Here is a 17,215-nt window from a genome sequence, read left to right as displayed (position 1 = left end):
CAGGATGATTAATTCTGGTCAGTATTTTTCTGACTGCCCCAGCAGGCAGTCAGTAGATGCAAAGTTCTCTCAGCCCACTGCCTTTGCAACTAAAACAAGTACAAAGTTGTGTCCTCTGCACTTGTATTGTCTGTAACTCCCCAGCTGGTAGGGGAGCTCTCTGAGCCTCTCTCCATCATTTATCAACAATCCTGGCCATCAGGGGAGGTCCCAGATGACTGGAGACTGGATAGTGTGATGCCCACCTACAAGAAGGGCTGGAAGAAGGATCCAGGGAACTACACGCCTGTCAGCCTGACCTCAGTACCAGGAAAGGTCATGGAGAGGATCATCTTGAGTGAGTTTGCAAAGGTAGCTGAGGGACCTGGGCCAAGCAGCATGGGTTTATGAAAGGGACATCCTGCCTGACCAACCTGGTCTCATTCTATGGCCATGTTACCCACCTTGTGGATGAGGGGAAGGCTGTGGACATTGCCTACCTGGACTTTGGTAAGGTTTTTGACACCATTTCCCACAGCATTCTCCTGGAGAAAGTGGCAAATCATGGCATAGACAAGTGTACTCTTCACTGGGTAAGAAACTGGCTGGATGGTTGTGGCCAGAAAGCTGTGATTAATGGGGTCAAATGTAGTTGGCAGCTGGTAAGAGTGATGTCCCTCAGGGCTCAGTTTTCAGGCCAGTTTTGTTTAATATCTTTGTCAGTGATCTGGATGAGGAGATTGAGTGCACCCTCAGTAAATCTGCAGATGACACCAAGTTGGGTGGGTGTGTTGATCTGCTTGTGGGTAGCAAGGCTCTACAGAGGGACCTGGACAGCCTGGATTGGTGGGAAAATGCCAGTTGCATGGGCTCAATAAGGCCAAGTGCCAGGTCCTGCATTTTGGTCACAACAACCCCAGGCAGCACTACAGGCCTGGGGAGGATTGGCTGAAGAGCTTCTCAGGAGAAAAGGACCTGGGGGTGCTGGTGGGCAGATGGCTCAATATGAGCCAACATTGTGCCCAAGTAGCCAAGAAGTCCAACAGCATCCTGGCTTGTATCAGGAATAATGTGGCCAGCAGGAGCAGGGCAGTAATGGTGCCCCTGTACTTGGCACTGGTGAGGCTGCACCTCGAGTACTGGGTTCAGTTCTGGGCCCATCACTACAAGAATGACATTGAGGTGCTGGAACATGTTCAGAGGAGAGATACCAAGCTGGTGAGGGGCCAAGAGAACAAGTCATACAGGGAGTGGCTGTGGGAACTGGACATGCTTAGTTTGGATAAGAGGAGGCTGAGGTGAGACCTCCTTTCCCTCCACAACAACGTGAAAGGAGGTTTTGGAGAGGTGAGTGTTGGCCTCTCAGCCAAGTGAATAATGACAGGACCAGAGGAAATGGTCTGAAGTTTCATCAGGGGAGGTTTAGATTAGATATTAGGAAGAGTTTATTTACTGAAAGAGTGGTCGGGCACTGGATCAGGGTGACCGAGGTGGTTAAATCACCATCTCTGGAGGTATTTAAGGTACGTGTAGAAGTGGGACTTCAGGGCATGCTCTGGTGGCTGAGATTGTAGGGGTTTTATGTATGTGTGTGTGTATGGTGTATGGTTTGACTCGGTGATCTCAGATGCCGTTTCCAACCACAACAATTCTGTGATTCTGTAATTAAGGTGACAAAAATATTAGCTTTTGCTGAAATCAAAATGCAGCATGAGCAGGTGGAGAGGCATGTCTGCACCACCATAATCTGCCCCATAATAAAATTTAGTACAATAGGAAACACCAGGAGTAAGGATGTTTAGATCTTTGAACTTAATCAGATTATGTGTACTATTAGCATTGATAGAAAAAAGAGCTAGAGCTAAAATAAGGAGATAATCACATCTGATTTTCAGGGAGCATGCAAATCAATGCCAAGAGTCAGGAAGGAATTCTGTCCTCCTCTATGTGATTTCAGTCTGTAGGTTCACTGTCGTTCCTTATTACTACTTCAGAGCGTAAATGGATCTGTAGATAGCTGGTCCATTACCTATCTTGTTTGAAAAAGAATTGATATTTGAACTGACTGCACAGATATTAATTGATTTTCCCAGAAACCTTCCTTTGAATGACTTGATAATACCTTCCCATATTTTTTCTGCATACAGTTAGTTTTTTGAAGGTGATAACATGAAAAGTACATGGGCTGATACAGCCTCTGTCCAACAGAAATCAATAGTCACTTTTACTTGTTGGTATTCTGCACCAACAATGATGCCTCACATAATTACCATAAATATTGTGTTCCCTATAAAATTTTCATTTGAAGATTATTTAGCAATATAGCCTTTGGAACTCAGTATTTGATGGATAAGTGCAAGTTACTCTGAGGAAGCTAGAGTTAGGGGTTTTAAAAAATTAATTTATTTGGGAGTTACCTTCAAGCTGAGCTAGTTTGATAGGCAGAAACCCTTACATTTCCCTTCCTGAAACTGAGAGTTCCGTAATAGATTCCTCATCAGTCCCATACAGTCTATGAGCACATTGGGCAAAACACAAATGTTATAGCAGAGAAGCTGTGATAGGAGCAGTAGCTAGGCCTCTGCCAGAGCAGAGAGATCAAGGTCAGTGAGGAAGGAGAGGGAGAAGGTTCCTGAACAGAAGTGCCTCTACATCTCATGGTGAGGTGAGAGGCTGTCCCTTGTAGCCCATGGAGGAGCATGGTTGAGCAGTTCCCGAAGGATCACAGTGGAGCAGCTGTGGAGCAGTCCATGAAGGATCCTTTTGGAGAATTTGTGGACCTGCAGCCTGTGGAGGATGACAGAGCAGATGTTGTGCACCTGCATCTATGGAGGACCACATGCCAGGGGAGGTGACTGTTCCTGAAGTAGTCCATGGCTCTGTGGGCCACCTACACTGGAGCAGTTTGCTCCTGAGGGACTGTGCCTCTCAGAAGAGACTCACTTTGTAGGGATTCATGAAGGACTTTCTTCTGTGGGAGAGACTCCATGTTGAGTAGGAGAGACTGCGAAGAATCTTTCTCCCTGAGGAAGAAGAAGCAGAAGAAAACAACCTGTGATGAGTGGGCCATAAACCCTATTCCCTGTTTCCCTGTGCTGCTTGGGGGAGGAGGTAGAGAGATGAGGAACAAAAGTAATTTGGGCCCAGGAAGAAGGGAGGGGTGGGGTGAAGTATTTAAGCTATGGTTTTTGGTTTTTCTTTGCCCGGTTTTGATTAATAATAAATAAAATTGTTTTTTTTTCCTCAAGTTGAATCTGTTTTGCCCATAACTGCATTTGGTGAGTGGAACCCTCCTAGTCCTTGTCTTGACCTATGAAGTTTTAGGTGGATTTCCTCCTTGCCATCTCAAAATGGGGAAGAGGAATGAGTGGCCACATGGTCCTTTGTCATCAGCCAGGCTCAAAGCATGACAGTGATATATGGTATATGGTATATGGTAAACATTATATATAGAACCAGTGCTGATAATCTAAAAATATCTCAGAATCATCTTCCTACAAGCAGTCAGCTTTTTCTAGGGTTTTGGCTCACCCTAAAATAAATGCAAAAGCAGTATGTTCCTGTTAAAAAAAATGGTATGTGCCACACTTCAAAAAGATGAAAGGTTGGGATTTTTTCAGTTGGATGTGTTATGGTGAATCTTTCCAACCTGCCTGTGGTTTCAGTTATGCCAGTATTTGTTAGAAAATGTTTTTAATTGCTGAGCATTAAAGCAACACTGAACTGGCAAAGAAGAATACTCTGAAACAAAAATTGGAAGAAAAAATATTTTCTCAGTTATTTAAACCTGGGGATTAGTTTTATGTGCAATAACCTAGGTGACTGTTTCATCACAAACACTATCTTCTTAATCATGCAGCTTCTAATAATAAGACCCAGGCTGATCTCACTGAAGAAACAAGATTGTGAATATGGTGAGGAAGCTCTTAGAGGAAGTACTGTCTGTGTCTTGTTCTTTACTCAATAGCAAAATCTCATACTGGTTTGAGACTATGCTTGGATGAATTCTCCATTTATTAAAACCAACCTCAACACGATGTTCCACCTCAAAATCTTATCACTATACAAGAAGGTAGAATATACTAAGAAATTCATATACTTCCATTCACATTATATTGTCAGGAATTATGTACAGCTTACATGAGCACTGTTCTGGTTTCAGCTAACTCCTGTATGACTAATTAATAGTACTTTAGGGGTTACTAATAATATCACTGCTATCAAATACAACTTGTTTTATAATGACTCCATGATCCAAATCAGTTAGCTTTTTCTGGATCTGACCAGATTATCTGACAGGGATCATGTTTTCCTTCCAAAAGTTAATACCCTTAAACTTTGTGCAATTATTCTATATGGCGATACATTTGTCAAGCCACATTAAAATTAGAGGCTTGGGAATGTTTTAGTAACTCCTAAATATATATCTTACAATGGAAAAGTAAATTGCCCCAGAAGACTAAGGAAACACGTTGAAAAAAGAATACTGGCTACCTCTTTTGCTAACACAAACTGCTTCTTTTTAAAGCACTGTGAAGCTTTTAGCAACAAACTTATCAGACTCCTTTTTTTTTTTTTTTTTTTTTTTTTTTTTTTTTTTTTTTTTTTTTTTTTTTTTTTTTCCCTGAGCAATGGAGATACTCTAAAGGGCTTGGATAAGCATTGAAGTGTTACCTTTTGTATCCAACAATGTTCTGAATAACTTGAACCAGAAACATCCTAATCATAAACTACAAATGTCAGAGCAAACCCTCCTGTAAGTTTCGTGTTTCTTTTCTTTTATTTGTTTTGAATTGTTACCATCTTTTCATCCTTTTCTGGCTACAAGTGACAATGAATTAACAAAACTGAGAAAAAACAAACTGAGAAAAAAACTTGAGTAAATATAGCAATACTTTCTTCCCAAGTCTCTGGAAGAGATGCATTCAGGCTTTTTTAAGTCTTTGTGATGAATATCCCAGGAACACAAGCAGCTCCTATATCAAACTGTTTTACCCAGTTCAGTCCTATCCTTTCAAGTGGCTGAAGGAAAGAAAGAATTAAACCTGTGGAGATCCTTTTCTACTGGCAATAGCCCAGAGGCCTTCTAAGTTTCTATGAAGTTTACAAATTTAATACAGAGGACTAATATCTCCTGTCTGCTATAACTTCTTAGTGATTTTCCATTGTTTTGAAGATACTTTATTTACATGGTTGCCAGACATTCTAATTTTCTGTCATGGAATAGTCTTAACCATTAGTCTTTATTCTTTCTTCTACAGAGTGTTTCTGTTCTCCTTGGTGGAGAAATCATGAAAATCCTTGGTACTTCCGTTTATGCTCCTTCCATACCATTCTCTAACTCTCCTGCCTCCTTCTCTCTCCTTCTTAGGTGCTGAAACAATTTCAAAACTACTCATTTTTTCAAACTTGTCATTATCTAAGTACCTCATCATGTCAAAGCAAAACTTGGACTTTCTCAGTGGAAAATTATTGTATTGCTTCTTTTGGCATTTTGAGAAATCCATGGAAATCAGTGTTCACCCTCTTCTTTGATAACTGATGTGGCCTCACGCTCTATAATACAGTTTGAATACTTTTTTTTAAATATTTGCTACACAAGCAAATACTGGTATATATAAAAAATAATTGTTAGAATGTTTGCAAAATAAGGAGCCTTAGCTGTACCTTTGAACATATATGACTGCATGGGATACTGTGCATATGCAAAGTGTAGAAATTCCTTCATTAGCTCCATGAAGAATCAAGCTTGACTTAACTCTGTCTTTTCAATAGAAAATATTTTTCATTTTTAGTATGGTAATGAGGTTTCTTATGGTGCTTCTAAAAAGTGGAATATTTTTCATGTTTCTAGTTGCAGAGAAAAAAATCCTATTACTCAAGTCACATTCCCAAGAGTTGGCCAAACTACAGCTGGCATAAAGATGTGAGGGATGTAAGTGCATGGAAAGTGCAGAATTCTAAATGAAGGCCCAACCTAGGATTTAATCTTTTAAAATATCTATCAGTTCTTTGGGAAAACAATTCCTTCAACTGATTTTTATTTTGCCTCAAAGCTTGAAATTATTTATAATTTATAAAAAATAATTCCTAGTACTTTGGTGAGACCTCTATTGCTATGGAAGTTACTAAGAGATTGGTCTTCAGTTGAAAACAGAATGGGATGCCACACATTTTTTTTACAGTATTATATTTACACCAGTCCTAGCATGACTGCAAAGGGTGAGAAGCTGCTCCAAAGGCAGAACTGAGTCTCATTACTCTACTACTGAGCAAGCAGTACTAGGGACCAACAAGTCCTGGAAAGCTGTGTGAAATGTCTCGGACCTTTCCCATCCCTGCTTGTCCCGGTGTAAAGAAGGTAGGTAGGTTGGGTCCATGTCCATCCTTAGCCACTGCCTTCCACGTCTTTCCAGTAGACCTGGTTGAAAATTACAGTAGTTTATTTTGATACCTCAGGCTGAGAGCTGTGGCACTTGGGGACCTTGACACCCAGTCCTTGTCAGGTTGGAGGGCTGGCTCCAGAGCTGCCTCAAGCTGGGGTATTCTCAGACTGAGTCACGGATTGTAATGAGCAGTATCTTACTTCCTAGGAAGGTCACTTTGTCATAAGGCAAGGTCTTAATCCACATTGAACAGGGGAACCATATAAGTAAAAGTAACAAAATGTGGTGCTGGAGTCTCAAAGGATTAATTTTACACTTTGTGTACAAAACAGTACAGACAAAAAGCATTTGAATGCATGCTTAAAGAAACCAAAGCAAAACTGTGCTATCTGATCAGTCTTAAGTTACATTACTTGGGTCTGAGTATTTAAAAAGACACCACTGGGAACTTGTATTTAATCCAAGAGTAAATTAAAATACTGAACACGATCAAAGGAATCAGGATTTTGATATAAATATTCAGTGATCTGAAAAATATGTTAACTTCATTCAATAAATTATTTATTGTTACTAATTTTTTCAGCTCTAAAGCTAAACAATATAAAAATATTTTTTAAATCTACATCTGAAAGCCAAATCAGATAAATCATACCAGGTAGAAACACTCAGCACTTTAAAATGGAAAGAAGCCACCTATATTACCAGCATTATTAGCATTTATTACTGGTGAATGGAGTAAAGTCCTAGGAGGTAGCTTCAAAATTATGCGTAACTGTCTTTATTGACTGTGGTGGCACAGTGCTCTTTCTTGTGAAAATTTAATTGCATATATGGATGTTATTCATTGAACAGAAAAATTGTAGCAAATTGTGATGCTTGTCGTTGTCTTCTGTGTCTGTAAAATTTAGTTGCAAACATCACTTATGCAGTTGCTGAAGCATGTAGTATAGTATATCAAAAAAATGTATAAAGCTGATTACTTAATTTATATGCCACACGTTTATTTAAGAGGCCATTTCTAGTAGAGTAACTCTGCACCTTAAAAACATTAAAAAAGCAGTGAAAATGTTCATAGTGCACCATACTGATACATACCAAGTTTGATCATGAGAGAGACAGGGCAGTGTTTGTAATAATCAGTGGAGCTGCTCTGTTTACAAGTAACAAGGTAGCGAGAGAGAAGTTTCAAGTACAATTCAAGCAGTCCTGGAGTAGGCTCTTGCAAGGTCACACAATTTTTAGCAGAGCTGCCATTTCCACCACAAATCAGAGTGTTCATAACATAGGCCTGGGTTATTTTAAGCTCTCCCGAGTTCTGAAGTCTGACATGGCAGCTACTAGGGCACATACAGTGCACAGATAGGAGAAAGACTCATACGCATAAGTGCTGCCACAATATGCCAAAAACTACATACACATTAATTCATTATTAAATAAATAAAAACAAACCAAAACATAACAAAAACCAGACAACAAACAAAAAACTAACAAAAAAACCCAAACAAACAAACAAACAAAAGAACCAAAACCAAACCAAAACACAGAATCAAAACCAAATCCAAATCTAAGTACATCTTTAAAACTATTCTCCTTACCCCTATAGTAAAGATACAACACCAGGGACCATCAGCAGAGGAGGAACTTTATCTCCTTCTCCTGCCTCATCAGGCTTGCAAAAGGTTACTGCTAATTGCTAAATATTCCTCTTTCTTCATTTCATTGCAATAGAAATACAATGCAATTACCTGCCCCAAGTGCAACTAGAGTGTAGTGCATCAAATTAAGGAAACAGCAAGGAAGACAGGGTTTGCAAGCTAATCCTGCTGAGATTACTCTGCCCTAGGTTGGCCATTGGCAAATTAATCCATTAAAAAAAAAAAAAAAAAAAAAAAGAGAGAGATGGGGGTGGGAAGGGAGGAAGGAAGTGTCAGAGGAAAAGTAACAAAAGTGTTATATGCAAATGAGGCAAAGAACATTAGGGTAGAATGCTTTTAAGTTGCAACTACAATGCATGATCATTTAGTAGAGAGCAGTGAATTAGTTGAAAGGAGCAGAGAGGTGTGCACTGGCAAGCAGGCTTCTACCAGTATTACCATGAGTCTTGTCTGCTCACGTACATGTGTACAACTTCCTACATGCTCAAGAATAGTTTTCAGCCCTTCTCAATGTTCTTGTGAAGCGTCATCTCTGCTCATGTGTACAGGACTGGCCATAGCATTAAATCTGTAAGTGGTACTTGGGAATGCACTGACAAATAGAAGACTCAGACCTGGCTTCAGCATACTGACTAAAAATGAAGTCATGATATAAAGTATTCATGTATAGGGAGTTTACATTTTTAAGCACTTATTTATAATTAATTAAGAAGATTATTGAGGGGAAGGTGTCACAAAATTCAATTGTAGGACTAAATCCTATAGAGATTAAGCTCTCCTTTAATGTTTGGAATCTTTTATCCATAACACTATGTAACTGTGGCAGGGACAAGATGTTAATATAGTTTGTTTTTAAATATGTTTCTTTACTGCACCTGTTCATTCTCTGTGGCCCATTTTAAATGTTTCTTGTGAAACAAACTTAAAAGTGTAACAGAAACAGCTTTTAAGTTGTTTTTAAACTACATTTCTAAGAAGCAAATAGAAAAAACACATACCCATATAGCAGTAGGCTGAATTTTCCCTTTTTTTTTTTCCTTTTTCTCATGTGAATTTGTTTGCCTGTTGAAATTTTCAAGCAAAGGTTCAGAAAACTGTGGAAAATTTCCAGCTGTGAACATACACACTTTTGCAGCATGGGCACTGATATTGGAAGTTCTGAATGGAGATTTTCTTATTTTGCATGGTGTTTGCTCATTGTAATTTGCCTAATGTGTGGATATTTCAATGTATGCTCACTTTAAAAAGAAAAACCTGGTTATTGTTGTAGTTCTCAGATGTTTAAAAGAGATGAGGAAAGCTTTTATGCTGTCTTGATAATTTCCTGTTAATCAGATAAAAGACAGAAAAACAAAATGTCTGGAATTCTTATCTCAGTTTTGGACTCTTTCTGGCTACATTTTAATTCTTACATTAAAACCTCCTATTCAGCCAGGATAAATATATAAGTAAATTCATCATTTCCACTTGCTTAGCTATTTCAATTTGATAGATCATGAGGGATGCATTATTTTAAAGCCAAAACCTCATCAGGAATACACATGATTGCATTAGGGAATCCAGTTCCCCAAGAATGTGTTTTAAAAGCATACACCACCTGTCACTGCACACAGTCAGGGACATTAAAGGAAGAAGCTATTTGAAAAATCAGTTTTACAATGGCATTTGCATTTGTGGAAAATTTGGCATCCAAGTTTTCATCTTATTTTTCCCCATTTGGACAACACTTTAGAGCACTCTTAATAAGGTGTTATTTAGGGATGGAACACTTTAGTGGAGGAGGTTGAAAATTCTCTGTTGATAAATTAAGCTGCAGAATGGCAGCTCATTCTCATCTGAGGATGTTATAGAACAAGTATTTCATAAAGGTGGGTTTTACCTGTATTTCATCTTTTTTTCTGGGTGCAAAGCAGCACTGAGAAGATTGCCATCTTCTCATATTCTCTTTACAAATATTTGATGGTTTTTTTGTTTTAAATGCTTCTTCCTCCAAGGCTCAGTGTTATAGAGCAGGTGCTGTTTCGATGTGAGCAATCAGATATGCCACATGCTGTTGTTTTGTTTCCTGTTTTGTGCTAATGCTATCTGATAGCTCCTGAAAAATAAAGGGCTTGCACTACTGAATAGAAAGATCTTTCTGCAGACATTCATGTAACTAACATCTAGCACTTCAGACTTGAGGTATAAATCCAGTAGGAGTCTGAAGCACAAAGTCTGAGCTAATACTCAAAATGTTTTCTTGTAGGGTGGTCCCAATGCACTACTTTTCTTGGAAAAGATAAAAGTAAAAAGACAGATTTTATCAGTGATAGATTTTAGAGGGTGATAATCTTGGCATATTTATACTTTAGGAGTGATTCAAGCAAATGCAAGCACTGAGTCTAGCCCATTTTATTGTTGTGACAATATTTATACTCCAAGCATATTGGTGCCTGTGCTGTGTTGCTCAGTTTGTATCTGCAACACACCTGGTGCAATGGCAGAGCTCCCAGAAATCCAGTTTGCTTTGAGTTTTGTCTTATTCGGAGCATGCATTCACAAAATTGGGGCAAGAACATTTCCACCAGTGGAAAGATTTTACTTGCTGCTTCTCTAAATATGGCATGAAGTTTGATTGTTTTATTAAATGGTAAATCAAATCCAACCTATGCATATTTATGGTACTTTTTTTTTTCTAAGTTTAGATTGGAATCTACAGCACCCTTAGAAAATGTACGAATTAAACCAAAAGACAGGTGCTGAAGACAGGGAAAGCAAAGGATCCTATTTATCATGTGCCTGCAATCACTGCTGAGTGATGCATAGTGATTGCAATTTTTTTTTTTCTTTTTTTAATTGGCAGGCTTCTGAGACTGCAAAGGAAGTTGGTGACAAGATGATGGATCAGTTTCACCATATTGGTTTGTTGGATCAACAAACCTAAAGTGGATATTGGCATTTGTCATTCAGCTTTGGACCCCTACAGACTACTGATGATGATTAGTCAAATACTTCATCTCCCTGTAATTATTATTTCAACAGCGAAGACTCCAAGAGATTCTCAGGGGAACAAACTTTTACAGCATAACTGCAAAGCAGTGCTACTTAGTACCGATTGAGTGAGAAGGAGGAAGCATATGGGAAAAGAGAAGAAATCAATGACACTGTTGGAACAGCTTAACCCTGGTGGCCCATGCATGTTAATAGATTATTTATGCATCACTTCTCCAGTAGGAAGAAATTAGTATGATTAGAATTTCCTCTTTATTGAGTGTGAATCATAAACTGGAAAAATATTTGCAAGCATTTTTGTGTATTCCCTTGAAAATCTGTGACAGTGGCTGTGAGGCACAAAAGTGAAGCTGTGGTAACCTCTCTCATTATCTGTGCTTAGTTCCTGGGCTTTACTTCCAGAGAGTTTTCTTATCAGCCACAGACAGCATGTTTTATGAGAGAGAAATTAGTCAGGCAAAGGAGGTAAAATATAAGCAATTTTTTTCTAACTTTGGAAAACTAGGTAGCAACAAACTTGAATTGCACTTAAATATAGGTAGGTCCTAAATTTAAGGATTTAATGCTAGGTCCTTCCACAAATAGTGTTTCACTATCAATAACTGAGTGTTCCACAGCTGTAGCTGATTGTATAGAAATACAACACTGATTGCAATCTGATACCTCACAGATACCTCAAAAGGGCTTGAAAGATCTTATGGTTCGTGTAACGTGTATGCAAAAGAGGAATGTGTGAGGTTTTGCTACATGTGAGATTATTTTTTGTGATATGGCCTAAAATAAAATAGAAAGTACATATCTGACTTTCAATAAAAAAGACTTTCTTTGGCCACCGAAATTCATAGTATAGGACACATTTCTTAAACATTCCAGTCATTATGTTGTCAAGAATCAGAATTATTTACATCTGCAGATTATATCACAGAAAGAGATAGTTAAAATAGTAAACCTGTAGAGCTTCAGTCTGAGATTTCAGTCTGGATGAAACATGTCTTAACCAAAGCCTAAAGCAGATTTGATGAGCAATAGGGAGAAGAACATATCCATATGAAGTGAGTGGCATGGTAAAACAGCTTGTGTTGTCTGGGCGGGTGTCATATTTTTTCTTTTATTTTATATACCTTAAATATTGGGTTTCTTGCAATGAGAAAGCTTGCTTGATGTTTTGTCCAGAACCCTGCCATTAATATAGATTTCTGAGCCATACACAACTCTGCAGAGTTGCAAGGCTGAACTATTTGAGAGGAGCTGCATGAAAAAGAAAAAACTTATAACGTCAACATGAGACTAAATTGCATACCATATATATCAAAAATTGCAAATTTTCTTCAGCTCTAGAAAGGTCATACACGTCATTTAGGTCACTGTGCTGTGAAGCATCATCTAGATGGTCAGATTAGATATCCATATCAGATAATCACTGCCAGTCACTGACTCCAAGAAGGGGTGGCTGTGTTAAAGAGGAAGATTCTCCAGAGACTATTGGACTATGCAAAGAGAGAGGTGGTTATTTATTTATTTGTTGTTCTCTTTCTTAACAGCTCATGGTAGAGAACCTGTGTGCTATGTTTACTGATGGTATGAGGCTGGGAGAAGTTATATATTTGCTGTAGGAAAAGAACTGAATCTCAACAGTGTCTCTAACACTGGAGAAATGGTCTCATAAAATTAGCATGATGTTTAATAAAACAAGTACACTAAATTTTGGATGGAGGAAAATTTCTGAGGAAACAACTATGCAGGCTGGGATCTGGAAGTTAATAGTAAAGGACAAGCTGCGTGTGAGTTGATATTTTGCAAAAATCTTCCTATTAGAAGAGATAAATAAAAATGGAGCTGACAATTGGTGCATTATTAGGGAAGACTCATCAAGGCAACTATACTTCAAGGAAATATGGATCAATGGAAAAATGTCTAGAGGACCTTAACAAATCACTGAAGTTCTAGAAAACATGACTGACAGGAAGACAGCAAATTGGAATTTTTGTTTTAGCCTAAATGAAACTGAGAAGTGACAAGAAAACAGTCAAAAGAAGATCCCCAAAGTGGGCATAAAATGAAGAAACGAGCAAACAAACCTCCACAACAAACAAAGACATAAAATATTAGAATTAATTATTAGGAAAAGCTTTCTCAATGGAGGAACAAAGCATAGGGACATAATAGGGTCTCCACCAGGCTCTCCATCAGATAAGCTTAGAAAGCACTTCTTGCACAGGAATGACAGTGAACAAATTGGTCTTGCCTTTGAATAAAGTGGTAGATCAGATGATCTGAGGTGACTGTAGCCTGGGTTTGTTGTTCTCTTAAAAAAGAGAAAGTCATCTTAGTTAGGATGCCAGACCTTAAAGTGCTGGTGGAGAAAAAGAGATATCTGCTGTGATAGTTCCCCATCACATTGATTGATATGGCTTCTACCACAGTAAGTACTGTTAATAAAATACAGTTATTATTCACATATTCCATATGCATACAGTTTTGTTTCATTATTAAAATTAAATCCAACATTATATTGAAGAATAGCTTTTGGAAAGAATGAGCTTAAAAGACCTAGCTAGAAGACATGTCATAAAGATGTTTCTTCAAGAATACAGATTTTAGAAATCTAAATTTACACAGCAAAAAACCATCCTTTCTCCTGTTCAGCTTCCTACTCTTTCCCTAGAAACATTACCCTCCCTACATACATAAGCATACATCTACTTATACTTCAGAAAAAAAATCAGTCAGCAATCTAGCCTCTTTGTCTCTTTCTTTTTCTGTTTTTTCTTGTGTGTGTTTGGTTTTTTGGGGATTTTTTGCTTTTGTTTTTGGTTTGTTTGGTTGTTCATTTTTTTTGTTTTGTTTTGTTTTAGTTTTTTTTTCTCTTTCTAAGTCTCTGATACTGGTCTCCAGGCTCTGCATTTTCTCCTTGAAAAAGTGACAATAACTGGGCCCAAATAACTGGGCTTTTTTTGGGTTACTTTGGCTTTGACAGCCTGATCTCCCAGTGGTGAATATGGCAAATAATAGTAGTTTATAAGTATTTCTAATTGGATAGAGTAAAAAAGAGCAGCAATTATTAAAAAAACAAAGTAACGTTAGGCTGGTTTTGTTTTTCTTTCAATTTTTAGTGGCTGTTTTTTCTCACTCCTTTTCTCAGAACTTTATTTTAGGATCTTTTGTTTGTGCTGTTTGCTCCTCTTAAGATCTCTTGATTGTTGTCATCTGTGAAAGTGAAGAAAAGATGACAAGCAAGAAAGAAGAAAGTAAGGAAGTTTTAATTTATTTCAAAAATCACCCCAATATTGGCATTCTAGCTACTTTGGGAAAGGCTGGTTAGCAGATTTGTCCATTTCAAGTATATATACTTGTTCACAAGCATACATTCTTCCTGGTAGTTTTCTGTGTGGTTTCTTTTTTGATTTGTTTTTGTTTTTTTTACTTTTAGCCAACTCAAGTCCCTTACTTTCCTCATTCAGACTTGCTCAAAGTTCTTTCTGAGTTTGGGCCACATGTTTCTGAACATACTTCAATTCAGTGAACTGCTTCCAAATGACAAAATTCCTTTAAGCCAAGAAGGATACAGTCATGTTTTTTCCCCAGGGTCTAATTCTGCTACCAGCTCATTTTCACACATGCCATCACACAAAGTTTCCCATTCTCAGGAAATTACCTCCAGGAAGCATCTGTAGTTGTATCAGCTAGTGGAATTCTTGAGAAGTACAGCAGAAACCAGGACAGAAATGTATTTCAGAAACACATCCTTTTCTTCAGCCCATAAATCTGTACATACACAGACAGCATAAAATTGTCTTTTAAGACAAGCAGATCATTAAATGTGATTTTGCTAAGAAATAACCTGTGGGTGAACACTACACTGCACCCATGATAACATATGAAAGAAGATGGTAGAAAATTAAATTTATGAAACACAAATCCATTTAGACCTTTCTCTTGTGATGATAACAAAGATCTTCAGAACAAACAACAAAATTTAAGTGTATCTTTGCCATACCTCTCCATTCCCCCATCTTGTTTCATAAAGATAAGTTGTATTCTACTCTGCTCTCAACAAACAATTTCTGAACCATCCTGTGCCTCAGAAGATAAACTGATAGCTGATACCTCAAATGAGGCTTTTTCTTTGTAATTCTGTTCTGGGAAGCTAGACCACAGCTATCAAAACCAACCAAATATTTCCTGCATACATACACTATATGTATGTTGCAATCCATTCTTCTATTAGTATAAATGAAATGGGTTCTTCCAACTATTTCTCAGGGAGAGAATCTGGGCATAGGTAATATCTGTAAAGCCACCACTGAAAAAACAGACAAATACTGCCCATCCCAAACCATTGCCAGGTGAAGGAAGATACTGACTGTGAATAAACACTCACTGATGAACAGTGTTGGATAAATAATGGCACATGGCAATATTTCTTGTGAATACAAGTGGGATTCATATAGAGAATTATGCAGAATCACAATGTGTTGGGGTAGTTACAAAACAAATTGTAAATTTCTGCTGAAGAGTTTAAAGAAGTTCATGTTTATCATGCGCAACAATAGAGGCCTGACAGCTCAGAGAAGTTCATAAGAGACTCCCACCAATTAAAATGTGCTTTAGATCAGGCTCTAATGTAATTGTCATGTTTTATCTCATAAGATCTACTTTGTCTTTGAGGGAGAGAATTTAGTTACAATCACACAAGCACCAGGTTTGAAGTTAGCCCCTCTGAAATTTCTCTTTGTCTGCATAGGCTGCACAATAGTAAAATTGTGGAGGTTTTGTATTATCCTGCTTTAAAAATCAAAGTGTATGTTGTTGAGAACAATGATACTAGAGGATTTTTCTTATTATTTTGAAAAATTTTATAAATTTTCCGTATTTCAAAAAATCATTTAAAGAATACATCCTCAAGAAAGATAAACTCTGCATGCTTGTTAAGAGTAAAAAAACCACAAACTCGAAATTTTGCAAAGAAAGATAAAAAAAGTTAACATTGTCATGCTTTAAAAAAAATATTTTTATGTTCTTTTAAAGATTATTATTTGTTAATGAGATTGTTTCAAGCTTTTGGTAGATAATTCATTATTCGAACTATTCAATATTTGACTCAAATATGTCATTAGGGATATAAATCTGAACTCTGCACCTCTGGCACACAGAAATGCTCTTCCCAGTCCACTAAACAGTGCTACAATGATAAGGCTAAACACAAAACCTTCCTTCACTCATTGTATGATTGCATGGGCTTTCCTGCCTGTAGCATGCAACATGTTGGCAGAGCTCAGGGCATCCTTGCTGGAGAAAAGCACAAGCAGCTCTGCTGCAAGCACTTCCATTTGTCAGTGACAAATGCTGTTCAGCATCAAAATGCAGGAGGCTGTGGTAGGCTACAACTCAGACTGTGGTACAGGTAGAAATGGTCTCCACTAACCTGCTGGGAGCTGTGGGGGAGGGATTTAAGTGTGACTTTCCTAAATAGCTGTTAGCAGGGCAAAACTATGTTCCTCTGCATTTGCATGCTCCAGGCTTCTCAGTGGTCAGGAACTAGCTAGAAGTCACAAAGAAAAGATTTTAAATGTGCATAAATTCAGCACCAGAAGTCTTGAGTTTAAGTCTCTGAGGCTGATTAGATGATTTAGATGAGGGGATTGAGTCCACCATTAGCAAATTCACAAGTGACACTGAGCTGGGGGGAGTGCGGATCAGCTGGAAGGCAGGAGGGCTCTGCAGAGGGCCCTGGACAGACTGGAGAGTTGGGCTGATTCCAATGGGATGAGGTTCAAAGCAGCCAAGTGCCGGGTCCTGCATTTTGGCCACAACCCCATAGGGAGCTCCAGGCTGGGCACAGAGTGGCTGAGAGCAACCAGGCAGAAAGGGACCTGGGAGTCTGGATTGACAGGAAGATGAACATGAGCAAGCAGTGTGCTCAGGTGGCCAAGAAGGCCAATGGCATCCTGGCCTGGATCAGGAACAGCGTGGCCAACAGGTCCAGCGAAGAGATTCTGCCCCTGTACTCAGCGCTGGTGAGGCCACACCTTGAGTCCTGTGTCCAGTTCTGGGCCCCTCAGCTCAGGAAGGAGATTGAGGTGCTGGAGCAGGTCCAGAGAAGAGCAAGAAGGCTGTGAAGGGATCCAGCACAAATCCTGTGAGGAAGGGCTGAGGGAGCTGGGGGTGTTCGGTCTGGAGAAGAAGAGGCTCAGGGGAGACCTC

General features: G+C 38.5%; 1 long non-coding RNA gene across 1 annotated transcript; it reads left to right on the top strand.

The window, feature by feature from the left end:
- The first annotated feature begins 664 nt into the window (after positions 1–664).
- On the top strand, positions 665–16,757 carry LOC115599964. The gene is made up of 3 exons (XR_003988734.1): positions 665–697; positions 6,115–6,118; positions 16,636–16,757. It is a non-coding gene; the product is annotated as an uncharacterized LOC115599964 (long non-coding RNA).
- Positions 16,758–17,215: the final 458 nt, after the last annotated feature.

The sequence above is a fragment of the Calypte anna genome, chromosome Z (genome assembly GCF_003957555.1).
Source record: "Calypte anna isolate BGI_N300 chromosome Z, bCalAnn1_v1.p, whole genome shotgun sequence".
Taxonomy (NCBI): Eukaryota; Metazoa; Chordata; class Aves; order Apodiformes; family Trochilidae; genus Calypte; species Calypte anna.
Note: the sequence above shows the minus strand (reverse complement) of the source record. Positions and strands in the feature narration are given on the sequence as shown.